This window comes from Calliopsis andreniformis, unplaced genomic scaffold (assembly GCF_051401765.1).
Source record: "Calliopsis andreniformis isolate RMS-2024a unplaced genomic scaffold, iyCalAndr_principal scaffold0035, whole genome shotgun sequence".
Taxonomy (NCBI): domain Eukaryota; kingdom Metazoa; phylum Arthropoda; class Insecta; order Hymenoptera; family Andrenidae; genus Calliopsis; species Calliopsis andreniformis.
The window spans coordinates 2,576,547-2,585,267 of NW_027480444.1; positions in this window are offsets into that span (position 1 = coordinate 2,576,547).

The window sequence follows — 8,721 nt, forward strand, 5'->3', positions numbered from 1 at the left end:
AATACTCAATACTCAATCTTCAATCCTCAATCATCGATCCTCAATCCTCAATCCTCAATCCTCAATCCTCAATCGTCAATCTTCAATCCTCAATACTCAATCTTCAATCCTCAATCCTCAATCCTCAATCCTCAATCCTCATTCTTCAATCCTCAATACCCAATCCTCAATCTTCACTCCTCAATACTCAGTCTTCAATCCTCAATCCTCAATCCTCAACCCTCAATCCTCAATCCTCATTCTTCAATCCTCAATACCCAATCCTCAATCTTCAATCCTCAATAGTCAATCTTCAATCCTCAATCCTCAACACTCAATACTCAATACTCAATCCTCAATCCTCAATCCTCAATCGTCAATATTCAATCCTCAATACTCAATCTTCAATCCTCAATCCTCAATCCTCAATCCTCAATATTCAACCCTTATTCTTCAATCCTCAATACCCAATCCTCAATGTTCAATCCTCAATCCTCAATCCTTAATCCTCAATCCTCAACACCCAATCCTCAATCTCCAATCCTCAATCCTCAACCCTCAATTCTCAATCCTCATTCCTCAATCCTCAGACCTCAAACATCAATTCTCAAACCTCAGTCCTCGTCCTCAATCCACAACGCTCAACCCTCGATCCTCAATCTTCAATCATCAATATTCAATCTTCAATCCTCAATCCTCAATCCTCAATACTCAATCCTCAATCCTCAACATTCTCTCCTCAATACGCGATCCTCAATCTTCAATCCTCAACACTCAGTCCTCAATGTTCAACCCTCAATCCTCAATTCTCAATCTTCAATCCTCAATACTGAACCTTCAATCCTCAATCCTCAATCCTCAGTCCTCAATCCTCAATCCTCAATCTTAATCTTCAATCCTCAGTACTCAATCTTCAATCCTCAATCCTCAATCCTCAATCCTCTATCCTCAATCTTCAATCCTCAATACTCAATCTTCAATCCTCAATCCTCAATCCTGAATCCTCAAACCTCAATCCTCAATCCTCAATCCTCAATCTTCAATACTCAATACTCAATCTTCAATCCTCAATCATCGATCCTCAATCCTCAATCCTCAATCCGCAGTCCTCAATCGTCAATCTTCAATCCTCAATCCTCAATCCTCAATCCTCTATCCTCAATCCTCAATCCTCGGTCGTCAAACCACAATCCTGAATCATCAATCCTGAATCCTCAACCTTCAGCCCTCAGTCCTCAACAATCAGTTGTCAATCTTCAATCCTCAAGAGAATATCATCAATTCACAGTTTTCAATACTCAATACTCAATCTGCAATCTTCAAATCTCTATCCACAAACATCAATTCTCATCACTCAACCCTCAACTCTCAGTCTTCAATCCTCAATCCTCAGTCCTCAATCCTCAATCCTCATTCTTCAATCCTCAATACCCAATCCTCAATCTTCAATCCTCAATCCTCAATCCTCAATCCTCAATCCTCAATCGTCAATCCTCAATCCTCAATCCTCAGTCCTCAATCTTCAATCCTCAATACTCAATCTGCAATCCTCAACCCTCAGTCCTCACTCCTCAATCCTCACTCTTCAATCCTCAATACCGAATCCTCAATCTGCAATCCTCAACCCTCAATCCTCAATCCTCAATACTCAATCCTCAATACCCAATCCTCAGTCTTCAATCCTCAATCCTCAATCCTCAATCCTCAATCCTCAATCCCCAATCCTCAATCCTGAGTCCTCAAACCTCAATCCTGAATCCTCAATCCTGAATCCTCAATCTTCAGCCCTCAGACCTCAACAATCAGTGGTCCATCCTCAATCCTCAATAGAATATCATGATTTCACAATTTTCAATACTCAATACTCAACCTCCAATATTCAAATCTCTATCCACAAACATCAATTCTCATCACTCAACCCTCAACACTCAGTCCCCAATCCTCAATCCTCAATGCTCAATCCTCAATCCTCAATCTTCAATCCTCAATACTCAATCTTCAATCCTCACTCCTCAGTCCTCAAACCTCAATTCAGAATCCTCAATCCTGAATCCTCAATCTTCAGCCCTCAGTCCTCAACATTCAGTTGTCAATCCTCAATCCTCAATAGAATATCCTCAATTCACAGTTTTCAATACTCAATACTCAATCAGCAATCTTCAAATCTCTATCCAGAAACATAAATTCTCATCACTCAACCCTCAACACTCAGTACTCAATGTTCAATCCTCATCCTCAATTCTGAATCTTCAATCCTCAATACTGAATCTTCAATCCGCAATCCTCAATCCCCAATCCTCAATCCTCAATGTTCAATCCGCAATACCCAATCCTCAATCTTCTATACGCAATACTCAATCCTGAATCCTCAATCCTCAATCCTCAATCCTCAATCTTCAATCCTCAATACTCAATCTTCAATCCTCAATACTCAATCCTCAATCCTCATTCCTCATTCTTCAATCCTCAACACCCAATCCTCAATCTTCAATCCTCAATCATCAATCCTCAATTCTCAATCCTCAATCCTTAATCCTCAGACCTTAAACATCAATACTCTACCCTCAGTCCTCGTCCTCAATCTACAACACTCAATCCTCGATCCTCAATCTTCAATCATCAATATTCAATCTTCAATCCTCAATCCTCAATCCTTAATACTCAATCCTCAATCCTCAATGTTCTATCCTCAATACGCAATCCTCAATCTTCAATCCTCAATCCTCAATCCTCAATCCTCAATCCTCAATCCTCAATCTTATTCTTCAATCCTCAGTACGCAATCTTCAATCCTCAATCCTCAATCCTCAATCCTCAATCTTCAATTCTCAATACTCAATCCTCAATTCGCAATCCTCAATAGTCAATCTTCAATCCTCAATACTCAATATTCAATCCTCAATCCTCAATCCTCAATCCTCATTCTTCGATCCTCAATAACCAATCCTCAATCTTCAATCCTCAATCCTCAATCCTCAATTCTCAATCCTCAATCCTCCGTCCTTAGTCCTCAAACCCCAATCCTCAACCCGCAGCCCTCATCCTCAATCCTCAATCCTCAATCCTCAATCCTCAGACCTCAGACATCAATATTCAACACTCAGTCCTCGTCCTCAATCCACAACCCTCAATCCTCAACCCTCAATCTTTAATCATCAATATTCAATCTTCAATCCTCAATCCTGAGTCCTCATTCCTGAATACTCAATCCTCAATCTTCACCACACAAACCGCAATCCTCAATCCTCAACGTTCAATCCTCAATACCCAATCCTCAGTCTTCAATCCTCAATCCTCAATCCTCAATCCTCAACCCTCAATCCTCAATCCTCAATCCTCAGTCCTCAAACCTCAATCCTGAATCCTCAATCCTGAATCCTCAATCTTCAGCCCTCAGTCCTCAACAATCAGTGGTCCATTCTCAATCCTCAATAGAATATCATGATTTCACAATTTTCAATACTCAATACTCAACTTGCAATCTTCAAATCTCTATCCACAAACATCAATTCTCATCACTCAACCCTCAACACTCAGTCCCCAATCCTCAATATTCAAGCCTCAATCCTCAATCATCAATCCAGAATCCTCAACCTTCAATCCTCAATACTCAATCTTCAATTATCAATCCTCAACCCTAAATCCGCAATTCGCAATCCTCAATAGTCGACCTTCAATCCTCAATACTCAATATTCAATCCTCAATCCTCAATCCTCAATCCTCAATCATCATCCTTCAATCCTCAATACCCTATCCTCAATCTTCATTCCTCAATCCTCAATCCTCAATACCAAATCCTCAATCTTCAATCCTCAATCCTCAATCCTCAATTCTCAATCCTCAATCCTCAATCCTCAGACCTCAAACATAAATATCCAACCCTCAGTCCTCGTCTTCAATCCACAACCCTCAAACCTCAGTCCTCAATCCTCAATCCTCAATCTTAACCTTCAATCCTCAGTACTCAATCTTCAATCCTCAAACCTCAATCCTCAATCCTCAATCCTCAATCTTCAATCCTCAATACTCATCATCAATCCTCAATCCTCAATCCTCAATCCTCAATCCTCAATCCTCAATCTTAATCTTCAACCCTCAGTACTCAATCCTCAATCCTCAATCCTCAGACCTCAAACATAAATATTCAACCCTCAGTCCTCGTCCTCAATCCACAACCCTCAATCCTCAATCCTCAATCATCAATCCTCAACCTTCAATCCTCAATACTCAATCTTCAATCCTCAATACCCAACCCTCAATCCTCAATTCGCAATCCTCAATAGTCGATCTTCAATCCTCAATACTCAATATTCAATCCTCAATCCTCAATCCTCAATCCTCAATCATCATCCTTCAATCCTCAATACCCTATCCTCAATCTTCAATCCTCAATCCTCAATCCTCAATACCCAATCCTCAATCTTCAATCCTCAATCCTCAATCCTCAATTCTCAATCCTCAATCCTCAATCCTCAGACCTCAAACATAAATATTCAACCCTCAGACCTCGTCCTCAATCCACAACCCTCAATCCTCAATCCTCAATTCTCAATCCTCAATCCTCAATCCTCAATCCTCAATCATCAATCCTCAATCCTCAATCCTCAATCCTCAATCTTCAATTCTCAATACTCAATCCTCAATTCGCAATCCTCAATAGTCAATCTTCAATCCTCAATACTCAATATTCAATCCTCAATCCTCAATCCTCAATCCTCATTCTTCGATCCTCAATACCCAATCCTCAATCTTCAATCCTCAATCCTCAATCCTCAATTCTCAATCCTCAATCCTCCGTCCTTAGTCCTCAAACCCCAATCCTCAACCCGCAGCCCTCATCCTCAATCCTCAATCCTCAATCCTCAATCCTCAATCTTCAATCCTCAATACTCAATCTTCAATCCTCGCTCCTCAGTCCTCAAACCTCAATTCTGAATCCTCAATCCTGAATCCTCAATCTTCAGCCCTCAGTCCTCAACATTCAGTTGTCAATCCTCAATCCCCAATAGAATATCCTCAATTCACAGTTTTCAATACTCAATACTCAATCTGCAATCTTCAAATCTCTATCCAGAAACATAAATTCTCATCACTCAACCCTCAACACTAAGTACTCAATGTTCAATCCTCATCCTCAATTCTGAATCTTCAATCCTCAATACTGAATCTTCAATCCGCAATCCTCAATCCCCAATCCTCAATCCTCAATCCTCAATCTTCAACCCTCAATACTCAATCTTCAATCCTCAATCCGCATTCCTCAATCCTCATTCGTCAATCCTCAATACCCAATCCTCAATCTTCAATCCTCATTCCTCAATTCTCAATTCTCAATCCTCAATCCTCAGACCTCAGACATCAATATTCAACCCTCAATACTCAATCTTCAATCCTCAATCCGCAATCCTCAATCCTCATTCGTCAATCCTCAATATCCAATCCTCAATCTTCAATCCTCATTCCTCAATTCTCAATTCTCAATCCTCAATCCTCAGACCTCAGACATCAATATTCAACACACAGTCCTCGTCCTCAATCCACAACGCACAATCCTCAACCCTCAATCTTTAATCATCAATATTCAATCTTCAATCCTCAATCCTGAATCCTCAATCCTGAATCCTCAATCCTCAATCTTCACCACTCAAACCGCAATCCTCAATCCTCAACGTTCAATCCTCAATACCCAATCCTCTGTCTTCAATCCTCAATCCTCAATCCTCAATCCTCAATCCTCAATCCTTAATACTCAATCCTCAATCCTCAATGTTCTATCCTCAATACGCAATCCTCAATCTTCAATCCTCAACCCTCAATCCTCAATCCTCAATCCTCAATCCTCAATCTTATCCTTCAATCCTCAGTACGCAATCTTCAATCCTCAATCCTTTATCCTCATTCCTCAATCCTCAATCTTCAATACTCAATACTCAATCTTCAATCCTCAATCCTCAATCCTCAATCCTCAATCCTCAATCCTCAGACCTCAATCGTCAATCTTCAATCCTCAATACTCAATCCTCAATCCTCAATCCTCAATCCTCAATCTTCATTCTCAATACGCAATCTCCAATCCTCAATCCTCAGTCCTCACTCCTGAATCCTCAATCTTCAATCCTCAATACTCAATCATCAATCCTCAATCCTCAATCCACAATCCTCAATCTTAATCTTCAATCCTCAGTACTCAATCTTCAATCCTCAACCGTCAGTCCTCGTCCTCAATCCACAACACCCAATACTCAATCCTCAATCTTCAATTCTCAATCCTCAATCCTCAATCCTCAATCCTCGGTCCTCAAACCACAATCCTGAATCCTCAATCCTGAATCCTCAACCTTCAGCCCCCAGTCCTCAACAATCAGTTGTCAATCCTCAATCCTCAAGAGAATATCATCATTTCACAGTTTTCAATACTCAATACTCAATCTGCAATCTTCAAATCTCTATCCACAAACATCAATTGTCATCACTCAACACTCAACACTCAGTCTTCAATCCTCAATCCTCAGTCCTCAATCCTCAATCCTCATTCTTCAATCCTCAATACCCAATCCTCAATCTTCAATCCTCAATCCTCAATCCCCAATTCTCAATCCTCAATCCTCAATCCTCAGACCTCAAACAGCAATAGTCAACCCTCAGTCCTCGTCCTCAATCCACAACCATCAATCCTCAATCCTCAATCTTCAATCATCAATATTCAATCTTCAGTCCTCAATCCTCAATACTCAATCCTCAATCCTCAATCCTCAATGTTCAATCCGCAATACCCAATCCTCAATCTTCTATCCGCATTCCTCAATCCTCAATTCTCAATCCTCAATGCTCAATCCTCAATCTTCAATCCTCAATACTCAATCTTCAATCCTCAATACTCAATCCTCAATCCTCAATCCTCATTCGTCAACCCTCAATCCTCAATCCTCATTCCTCAATGTTCAATCCGCAATACCCAATCCTCAATCTTCTATCCGCAATCCTCAATCCTCAATCCTCAATCCTCAATCCTCAATCCTCAACCTTCAATCCTCAATACTCAATCTTCAATCCTCAATCCTCAATCCTCAATCCTCAATCCTCATTCTTCAATCCTCAACACACAGTCCTCAATCTTTAATCCTCAATCCTCAACCCTCAATTCTCAATCCTCATTGCTCCATCCTCAGACCTCAAACATCAATACTCAACCCTCAGTCCTCGTCCTCAATCCACAACGCTCAATCCTCGATCCTCAATCTTCAAACATCAATATTCAATCTTCAATCCTCAATCCTCAATCCTCAATACTCAATCCTCAATCCTCAATGTTCTATCCTCAATACGCAATCCTCAACCTTCAATCCTAAATCCTCAATCCTCAATCCTCATTCATCAATCCTCAACACCCAATCCTCAATCTTCAATCCTCAATCCTCAATCCTCAATTCTCAATCCTCAATCCTCAATCCTCAGACCTCAAACATCAATACTCTACCCTCAGTCCTCGTCCTCAATCCACAACACTCAATCCTCGATCCTCAATATTCAATCATCAATATTCAATCTTCAATCCTCAATTCTCAATCCTCAATACTCAATCCTCAATCCTCAATGTTCTATCCTCAATACGCAATCCTCAGTCCTCAATCCTCAATCCTCAATCCTCAATCCTGAATCCTCAATCGTCAATCTTCAATCCTCAATACTCAATCGTCAATACTCAATCCTCAATACTCAATACTCAATCCTCATTCTTCAATCCTCAATACCCAATCCTCAATCTTCAATCCTCAATCCTCAATCCTCAATCCTCAATACTCAATCCTCAATCTTCAATCCTCAAACCTCAATCCTCAATCCTCAATCCTCAATCATCAATACTCAATACTCAATCTTCAATCCTCAATCATCGATCCTCAATCCTCAATCCTCAATCCTCAATCCTCAATCGTCAATCTTCAATCCTCAATACTCAATCTTCAATCCTCAATCCTCAATCCTCAATCCTCAATCCTCATTCTTCAATCCTCAATACCCAATCCTCAATCTTCACTCCTCAATACTCAGTCTTCAATCCTCAATCCTCAATCCTCAACCCTCAATCCTCAATCCTCATTCTTCAATCCTCAATACCCAATCCTCAATCTTCAATCCTCAATAGTCAATCTTCAATCCTCAATCCTCAACCCTCAATACTCAATACTCAATCCTCAATCCTCAATCCTCAATCGTCAATATTCAATCCTCAATACTCAATCTTCAATCCTCAATCCTCAATCCTCAATCCTCAATATTCAACCCTTATTCTTCAATCCTCAATACCCAATCCTCAATGTTCAATCCTCAATCCTCAATCCTTAATCCTCAATCCTCAACACCCAATCCTCAATCTCCAATCCTCAATCCTCAACCCTCAATTCTCAATCCTCATTCCTCAATCCTCAGACCTCAAACATCAATTCTCAAACCTCAGTCCTCGTCCTCAATCCACAACGCTCAACCCTCGATCCTCAATCTTCAATCATCAATATTCAATCTTCAATCCTCAATCCTCAATCCTCAATACTCAATCCTCAACCCTCAACATTCTATCCTCAATACGCGATCCTCAATCTTCAATCCTCAACACTCAGTCCTCAATGTTCAACCCTCAATCCTCAATTCTCAATCTTCAATCCTCAATACTGAACCTTCAATCCTCAATCCTCAATCCTCAGTCCTCAATCCTCAATCCTCAATCTTAATCTTCAATCCTCAGT